Source organism: Lepidothrix coronata, unplaced genomic scaffold (assembly GCF_001604755.1).
Source record: "Lepidothrix coronata isolate B3197 unplaced genomic scaffold, Lepidothrix_coronata-1.0 Scaffold91, whole genome shotgun sequence".
Taxonomy (NCBI): Eukaryota; Metazoa; Chordata; class Aves; order Passeriformes; family Pipridae; genus Lepidothrix; species Lepidothrix coronata.
Window position 1 is genome coordinate 3,657,214 of NW_016690271.1, and position 9,905 is coordinate 3,667,118.

The window sequence follows — 9,905 nt, forward strand, 5'->3', positions numbered from 1 at the left end:
CTTCAGCAGGCAGACAGAGATCAAAGCCACACACACATTATTTTTCAGAGGGTTGCCAGTGTTTGTTTGTGGAATGATGAATTCCATGAATTGCAACATCCCCTTGTCTCTGTATGCCACAACTCTGCTTCCCACTGGTGTGAGAACAGCATCAGGGGCAGAATCGACTGACCTTCTGACACCTTTCTTCCCCAGCACGACCTGGTCAGCTTTTACTGGGAGAAACATTTCCATAATAATCTGGCCAGACTTCTCCCTCATTTGTTTGCAATGAAAGAGTTAATATCTGTGACCCAAATATAGAGACCCATTTTAAACTTGCTGAAAATTGCTTTTTAATCCTAGCTCTCGAGGATTTCCTTTGAAACCATCTGCCATGCACGCTGGGTACTCTTTGCCTGTATATGTGCAGGATTACTATAATATGGATTCTTTTGTGTAACTTAATACATTTCAGCATATTAAAAAATTAGTTGAAATTTCCATTCTTTTCTGATTTCAACTGTATGCCATAAAAATGATTGTAAAAGTCAAAACCACTGGCAAGTTCACAGCAAAGCCAACACCCATATTTATCTTATTTCCTGCAGTATTTACCTTGCAATTCTAATATTTAGTCAGTCTAACACTGTCTGGATTTAAGCAAGTAGTTATGAGTTATTTAACTAATGCAACTCATTCACGTGCTTAAAATTAAGCTCAAGCATTTTGCTGGACAGGAATGGATTTAAGCATGTGCTTTCCCATGCTTAAATTTCCCAGCCTTACTTTTAAGACTGGAAGACACAATTAACATCATAATAATAGGAGATCAAAAAATATTTCCAAATATTATTTCAAATCTATTGCCCAGCTTTTTCTATTTTCTTGCTATGAACCTTTATGCAACTGGTTTTTTTATAGCACAAATACTGAAGAGAAGGAAACAAGTCACGCTCCTAAAAAACTGAATCTTAAGATTGGTACATACAACCATATCTATTTTAGCAAACACCCAAAACTTAAACCAAGGCAAGTAGATTGCTTCCTATCACAATAATCACAGCCAGAGTGATTGAAATAGCAAACATTCAGCAAACTACATTTAGAATCAATTTACTGGATCAACCTATAAAGTAAAAAAAAATTAAATCCCAGCACAATTATTGAGCATCTTCAATGTGAAATACTTTTTAAAATTGTGATTTGCCTGCAAATATTCAGAGAACAGAAAATAAGGAAAATTATCTATTTAAACAGTTTTAATCACATACTGTGACACAAATATTTTGGGAGACAGAGAGGCCACAGCCTGTGAACATCTTTGATCCCTACAAACACACCTGAGTGCACCAAACCTGTGCATTGGCTTCATGAGCCCCCGAGCCCTCACTCACTCACACGACTCATTTCACAGCCAGTCACCCAATATCTGATACAAGGGAATGGCAATGCAGGATCCCCCACCAACACATTCCCCTCCCAACCAAAGGGAGGATCCCATTCCCTTTGATGCCTTTTCCCTGGAAAGGAGCAGTGTTAGGTGTGATTAATATACAGGACAGATCTACACATGCAGATGTTGGAAGAATGTAGAGAGGAAAAAACAAGCAAATAATTTTGTTTCAGCAGTAACAGATGTTGAAGCATCATCCTGCAGACACATTACTTTTAATACAATACTGCTCATAAAGTGAGGGGAGAGGACAGAATCAATGCCCAATTACCCAGTTCTTCCAGGTTTCCATTTTAATGAGCTTCCTGGATGATTTTGTTCTTTTAATTTTCCTCCTCTAACAACCCTATCAAATTAGTTTTGTCGAAAACATCGGCAAAAGGAAAATCAGCTGTCTAAAAAAATCCTAAAACTGCAGGTTGCAGGTTCTTAAAAACGACACGTGACACGTCGGTTCCTTCTGTACAAAGGCAGAGCATTCCCAAGATCCTGCTGGGATTGGACTTGAGTGACTGAAAACAGCTTCATGTCCTGACACATCTGCCAATGGCAAATGGATAGGAACAGACTAACAGTGCCATGGCATTTGCAGATAGAGCAGTGCTGGAAAAACAACCACATGCAGAATAAATAGATTAAAGCCACCTTTCTGTGGCCAAGGGAGGGATTAGGAGAAGCCTGGCCTGCATTCCAGCTGTGAAGTAACCTGCTTTCCTGCTAGACTGAATTTGCCACTCATGTAATGGACAGTGCCACAGTGACTCCCCACCTTCAGTTTGGTCAGGGATGTGAGGAGCTGGTGACACCAGGGATGGCAGTGGGGCCACTGCTGGAGCCACAGAGCTCAGCCCTCCCCAGATGTGCCTCTTGGCACACACAGGCCTCACCCCAGCCCAAAGCCCAAAGGAGCCCTGCACAGCCCTGCAGGGAAGCAGTGCCAGGGCTGGCACCAAGGCAGGGCTGGCACCAAGGCAGGGCCAGCACGGTGGGAAGGCCAGCAGGCACTGCAGTGAGGACACCCCAGGGTCTCTGAACAGCAGGGACCCAGGACTGGCCACCTACAGAGCAGCAGCAATTCAGAGAGGCTGCCAGGAGATGGATGTGCAGACTTGGACACTGTACAGATCCTCTAGGATCTGCTGAGCAGCACAACATCACACTGCAAAACCAAGGCTTAGAGCACGTTGGAACAAGAGCCACCTCTCTCCATCACTTACACTGGCACATAATGCTGCTACAGTGGCTTCTGAAAGGCTCCTGTCACCTCCTGCTCACTCTCTCTGCAGACTGCACCCCCTTCTCCTCAATGCCAGGCTGCCACTAGGGCACCCCAGAGTCCCATGTACAGAATATTTACATCTCACTTCCCTTTACAGTGAATTAAACTGAATAGCACTAAGACCATAGGGCAAAAGAAAAGTTAGCAGCAGCCTTCAGGATGCCTGGAATTCTAACACACATTTGAGAGAGTGCTGTGACACACCACCAACAGCCACCAGAGTGATGCCCCAGCTCCAAGGCAGGGCTGGACCTCAGAGCCCTGCACCTCTCACGTGACATCCTCCACCCCAAGTATTTTCTGAACCAATTTGCTCAGCTCTGTCTAACACGGCCCCTCAGTTAGCACTACGTGAAATCCATACACAATTAATATCCCAAAAGGAGCTAAAGCTGCCCACAGCTCTGCATGCCCATGTAAATCTGCAGGATTTCAATAACTGCCATGTAAAAAACATCTTTCACCACAAACAAAAATCCTCACCAAAAAAAATAAAGACAAAACCCCAACAGCCATAACTGTTTACAGAGCAGCTTTCTTACAACTCACTGGTCCCCCAATACCACAGGAATTAGTGATGCAGAACTAATTGATACACATCTCCTGAGGGGAGTGTTGCTGCTGGTTATCTCGAGATGAGAAATTTAGTCCAGAAGGATAAATTGGACAGACAGCTGAAAAGCTTTAGTTCTCCTAGTAGAAAAGGAATTGATCTGGTAAAGAAAGCCCTTAAAGGGATATTATCATGTCAAAAAGCAGGACTAGGAAAAACATTAATAGCCTTAAAAAAACTGAGAGTACTCTGAAAACTTTGTGTTTCTATCACTACAATTAATTATTTCCACCTTCACACAAAAGATGAAAAACTCGAGATGTTAAAATTTTAACATTTCTCCTAGTTAAACTTGTGATATGAATATACTTATGAAACTGTTTGCTATAAAAACCCCTGTTCTATAATTAGCATTTTCATTTTTTGCATCTAGCACTTATCAATTCCCCTTCCATCAAGAAAAATAAAAGTAGATATTCAGATATTTACAGACCTGTAGAAGATTCTTTTCGTGATTAGTTTTACTGCCCAATTCCTCTACTCCACTCATTACAATAATTTTTTGATAAACACAATAACAGCAGTTATCTCTGTCAAGAGATTTGTCCTCCCTGAGAACCCTTCTGACCTTTATCTCCGTGCCCCACGTGACACCCACACTTCAGAACACAATAAACCAATAACTGTGCACGTGCACTCTGTGCACATCAAGCCACCCACTAACGTTACAGGTATGCTGCACAAAACGAGTGACTGAAGCACCCAGAGAATGCCCCCAGCCTGGCACAGACTGCACAGGGCTGGGACCGTTTGGCTCTCCCATCACACAAGCAGCCGTGTGCCAGAGGGGTCTGGTATCCAGGTGTGCCACATCCCACCAGCTGGCAATCTCTGCTCTCCATAGAGGCTGCCCAGATCCTCAGCCAGGGTCATTCAGAGCATCTCTACTCATCTTGTGGCTTGGCATTACTTTTAGCTACTAGTTTATCCAGAAACAGTGGATCTTGGAGAAGAACAAGGTCACTCAACACGTGACATGTTTAAACAAGCAGCAAACAGTGATGCAAATCTTGGAAAATACACAAATGTACTGTCATACACAGATTAAAATCATGCAGCGCTTTTTGGAGAGGAGGAAAAGGAAGTGTCCTCTCCCCACTCCTAAACCCATCATTTAGGGATGCTGCTCGCACAAGGGCAAGTGGTTCGTGGTGGTGTTTTCAATTCTCCACCTTCTAGGGAAGATAACACACTGCAGAGCTATTTTAAGAACATCTCATTCACAAAGGTCTCCAATTCAGTCTTCAGAGAGAGAGAGATGATTTTCTTGCTGCTTCAACATCTTTACTGGCATGACATTTGCTTCAGAGGGAATTCATTTGCTGTTCCAACATCAGAATGAAGCAAGAGCAGCTGCCAGGAGAGGGATAAAAGGAAACACTGGTGACAAAGAGCAGCAGGGTCATTTCTGGTGCAAAGAAATATAGAACAGAGAGGACTGCAGAACTGTCACTTTCTCCAGAAAGCAGTGGGGGATAAAGACTTCCCCTCTGTCTCCAGCAACTGGTGTTTAGCAGCAAGGAGGAAAACGAGACAGAAAGGACTAAACAATCCGGCTGAAGTCTTTAAATGACTAATTATTACAAACCAACTGTAAGCACCTGAGCACTCCCAAGCTCATGTGTAAGTGCTGCAGGGAGCAAAGAATCCACTAGTCAGTCAGGACTCCCAAAAGAAAAGACCTCTGGCTACAGAGCTGTGCAGAGCATGAGTTCATGTCTGGGAGATGACAGCGCTGGGGCCGATCTCAGGGCGCAGTGCTAATCCCGACCGTCACATGTGTCTGTGCAGCACACTGGACAGACCCGGGGCAGGGCTGTCAGCCACCACAGCCCACCACAGACACTGCTCTGCAGAGCCACGGAGGGCTGACAGGGCAGGGAAGGAACATAAGTGCCTGTAGAGTCTGATGTTCACCATCAGAGAGATGCACGATCTTCCATGACACCGTCTGTCACTCACACCAGCTGGCCCTGCCCCATCCCAGGCAGTGCTGCCCTGCTGCAGGAGCACCAGTCCACCCTCTAATCCTGTCCAAGGCAGGGCCACATTCCCACACTGCTGCTTAAAGGCTCTCTTGGCCAACGTGCCTTTTGGCCTGACCAACAACCTTCCACTAGGCCACCTGCTTGGTTGGACTACTGGATTTTTGTCCCTCTATCTTATTAAAACATTGCCCTGAGAGGGCAGGGATTTATCCCTCATTCCACAAGATGAGCAGATCCTTGCCCTCTTCCTAGATGAAGACATACTGCCATCCTTGCAAGCATTAAGACAGAAACTGTTATAAATAATCAAAGTTAAATGAAAATATTCTTTCCCCTGCTCCTCACTGCATTTATTAATGGAGTAATTTATTCTTTTCCAGTTTCATAGAGAAAAGGTTTTAAAGACAAAAACTCTGGGAAATTATTCTTTGCAAAGAAAAGGAATAACATACTCCAACAGGAATTTTAATCCCATGATATTTTGTGTATATGTTTATTCTGCTGCACATTAGGACCACAGTTTATTTAGAGCATGGTATTTATCTGACTAACCAAACTCCCTCAGATTCACAGCCATCAGCACCATGCTTATGACACCTTAAGGGCTTCAGCATTAGGATTTATGAATTAAATATTTCCAGGGTGTTACAGAACACTGAGGACTGTATCTGCAGAGTGGTATATCAGGGTATGTGTGGGCTTGTCAAACACCCACATGATAAATTATCAATAGTGCAGCTCAGAGCACCCCCTTTTTGGATCAGAGACAAATCCATGCCTTTTATTATGCTTTGTTCCACTTGATGTAACTTTTTCTGCATTAAAGGATCACAAAAAGCCTACATGCCTAAGTGCTGAAGGACATTCATACACAACTCACAATCAAAAGACTTATTCTAATATTCCAAGTTCTGTTTTCACAGCTAGTTTGTGTGTGACAAGGGAAAAAAGCCCACAAGGTATGTCTGGAACTGAACCATTACATTTTATACTGTGCAAGATAATACAATCTTTCGTGGAGAATTTTAAGGTTACAACACTGCTAAGGACCAGAAACAGGACTGGCTGATTACGAACTGTCCTCCATCCCCGTGCACAGAGAGCTGTCAAAAAGATTATATCCCTGCAAAGCAAGTGTCAAATCCAAGGGGAAAACAAATCTCTCAAGAGTCAGAAAAGACTACGCTTGATGCCGTGGATTTTTGAAAATGAACAAGTCTGTGCCCTGCGTTTCTCATGCACAGTATTGATTTTTCTATATAATTTTTACCTGAGTTTAGCACAGACAACCCCAACCATAGCAGCATTCCCTCTCAGACAGCAGACTTGTACTGGTTACAGCACTTACTGTGAGCACAATGCTAAGAGACAGATGCATGTCCCCATGAATAACTGTCTTCAGCAGCAAGAGATTAGAATTGATCTGTCATGTTTCAGCAGCAGCAGTCACCAATCCTGTATCTCCAGGCCTCACTGGGGATGACAAATGAGCTGCCCTCAAACCAGGCTTTGGCAGGACCTCGTGCAGTGTTTCTGCCTGCCCAGTTCCAATTACCATGGCTGGATTTTGCCAACTTGCCCATCAAGCAGCTCAGGCTCACTGAACTACTCCCAGAACACTCCTGCTCCAAGTTCCAGGAGCCAGCTCAGTGCTGAGCCCCCTCAGCAGCCTTCAGGGGCAGGAGGTGACGAGGAAGGCCTGACTTACACCACTACACCGTTAATTCCCTCTGCTCTAAGCGGGAGTGATTCACAGCACTCACAGGGAACACGTTCCTGCACTGAGGAAACAAACGGTCTATCAGGTGAGCACTTTGTCAGCAAGTTCTGTGTTTCCTTAATATCCTTTCAAAAGCTTTTTCCTTACACATACCTCCGTATGAATCAACTGGATCTCCTCCTCCTTAAATTTCAGAGCATGAAGAGCCTAAAAAGCAGCTGAACTGACAGTGTTAAGCTCCACAGCTTGGTAGAGGCCAGGGACAACAATTACAAGTGTTTATGGACCCAGTGTGGCAGGAAGATACACTCGTCAGGGTGGGTCACTCCAGCGCTGGCACCTGACAGAGCTCCATATGGAGCCTGAGATAGCACAGTCCTCCTGCTGCCTCTCACCTCTCTGAGGGGCAAAGAAAACATGGGGAATATGGCTGTAGCATTTAGTCCAACCCAAATTAATAAAGTGGGTCCCGGATTTTACCCACACTTTCCAGAAGGAAGCTGGAAGGCATGATTTGGAGTGTGGGGAAAACAGGTGCCAGTGCCAGGACTGCAACCCTGCTCTTCCGCTCACTGCTGAAAACCCAGCGACATGGCAGTGTCTGACCACACCTCAGGGTACTGCCAGGACACTTACTGACCCAGTAAAGTACCTAACTGAACAAATACTTAAGATGACACTGTATTTGGACTTGAATAATGGCACTGAGACAATGATCTGCAGGTACACCAAGAATCCAAGTTCCCACACAAGGATTATTAGGCCTCTGCTCCATTTTACTACTTGGAAAGGTATTGCAATAGCAGAGAAAGAAAAAGGTCCATAATGAAAAGGTGTGGGAGAGCTTTAAAAGCCTTCCAGTCCTGCCAACACAGCCCTATGGCCTTTGGTCCCTGCTTCCTTCTTCAGTCCCCCCCCCACACCTCCCCAGAGACCAGGAGAACCCTTGGTCTCTCCATATCCATACCCACATTACCAGCCTGTTCCCCCACACCTCCCCAGAGACCAGGAGAACCCTTGGTCTCTCCATATCCATACCCACATTACCAGCCTGTTATCAACTCCAATGAAAATGTAAACCAGCTACAAATACAAGTTCTAAAGAAGTATTCTGTTTCTTCCAATAGGTAATACTAGAAAATGCCTGTAAACCAAGCCTACTCTTGCCCGCTTTTCTTTTTTTTTTTTTTTAAGTGAAATCTCCGGTTTTAGAGACGTGATGGTAAAAAACCTCTGCTATCATGCTAATTCCAGACTGGAATACAAGTAACAACATTTCAAAATGCAGCAGGAACAGCCTTAAGAAAGAAACCCATCTTCAGTCCTGCAAGTCTTTTCTTGTTAAAGAGGAGGCAAAAAAGGACCCAAACCCATTCTTACAAAGGTTTTGCACTCGAGTTTCAGGAACTGCAACAGGTTGTCGCATTTACGCTCTGCCCGCCGATGTCCAGTTCCCAGAGACAGCGAGGGTGGGCGGCAGGAGCCGATGCTGCAGCACCGGGGATGTGCTGGCACAGCCCAGCAGGGCAGCCGGCCCGTCCCAGCTCTGCGGGCTCCTTCCCTCGCCCCAGCAGGGGCAGGGGCAGGTTCCCTGCCGGTCCCTCCCCTCCTCTGGAACCGCTCCCCGCGTTCCGTCACCCGAGGGAACCTCCTTGTCACCGCCACAGGTAATTTAACTCTGCCCCACGGGCAAGGCTCTGATAACCAGGGGGTTTTCTGAGGCAAAACTATTCATCAGGGATGATCACTATTCACATGCGAAAAACGGAAAGTGTTCGGACTGCGGGGTGCTCCCTCACCCTGTGCCGGAGGGAACGCTGACGCCTCACACAAGGACACCGCGTTCCCCAGGCCGGCGGGTTCGTGGCGTGAGTGAACTGAAACAACGCACAGAGGGTGTTTTGGTGCTGGTTCACACGTACCTCGCACGGGGCCCCCTGAGCGTGTCCTGGGCACGCTGCGGGGGCCGGGAAGACACTGCTGGGAACGGCTGGAACCCGCCGCGAGCGGGGGATTTGCCTTGGTGAGACCCGGTGCCACAGCCGTGCCACAGCCCCGGGCCCCGCTGCAGCCCCGCTCTGCAGCTCTGAGAGACCTGAGAAAAGACCCCCGAGCCCAGGAACAAACGCCCCCAGCAGCCCCCACACCCCCCGCCGGCCGCCCCCGGGCTCCAGGGAGCGGGGTCAGCGCGCATCGGGCGTGGGGAGAGCGGCCAGGGAGGGAGCCGCCGGCGGGCGAGCCCCCGGAGGCGAAGGAGGGCCCCACCCCGGCGCTGCCCCCTCAGCGCGGCCCCCGCCCCACCGCTCCCTCAGCGCCCACAGCGGCCCCGCGCGCGCCGAGTCCTCACCTCACCCCGCCCCGCGCCGCCATTGGCCCCGCCCGCCGCCCGTCAGTGGAGCCCCGCCGCCCATTGGCCGCCTGCCGCCTGTGGGCGGGCGCACCGGCCACTTCCGCGTCCGTCCCCCGGCGCCGCGCTCTGCGATTGGTGGAGCGGCGGCTCCTTCACCGCCCATCTGCGCCGACCACTGGCGAGGGGAGCTGTCAGTCATGCGGCCGCCCCGCCTCCCGGTGCCATTGGCCCAGTAACCCCTTTTCGGGCTCTCGTTTCTCTCCATTGGCTCATCGGATCGGACGGGCGGTCGCGATTGGGCGAGCGGCGGGTGCCGGGGGCGGGACTGCGCTCGGAAGCAGCGCCGATTGGCCGGTGGGCCCCCGTGATTGGCAGGAGGGCGCGGGGGCGGGGCCGCCCGGGGCGAGGGTTGTGTGAGGTGAGGGAATCTCGCGGGGTCTCGGCGGCTCCGGGCGCGGCGGCGCGCGCTGATTGGCCGGCGGGGTCACGGGGGCGGGGCCGCCCCGGGGGCGGGGGGGGG

The 9,905-nt window shown here is 48.4% G+C and overlaps 1 protein-coding gene across 10 annotated transcripts in view; it reads right to left on the reverse strand.

The window, feature by feature from the left end:
- LYRM9 (LYR motif containing 9) overlaps positions 1 to 9,405 on the reverse strand; it is a 43,868-nt gene extending 34,463 nt beyond the window's left edge. For 6 of the 10 annotated variants that reach the window (XR_001875906.1, XR_001875908.1, XR_001875909.1 and 3 more), the window contains exon 1: positions 8,958 to 9,156. The gene's annotated coding sequence lies outside the window, so the exon portion shown is untranslated. The other 4 variants (XR_001875910.1, XR_001875912.1, XR_001875907.1 and 1 more) reach the window with 3 other exon arrangements.
- Between the last annotated feature and the right edge of the window lie 500 nt (positions 9,406 to 9,905).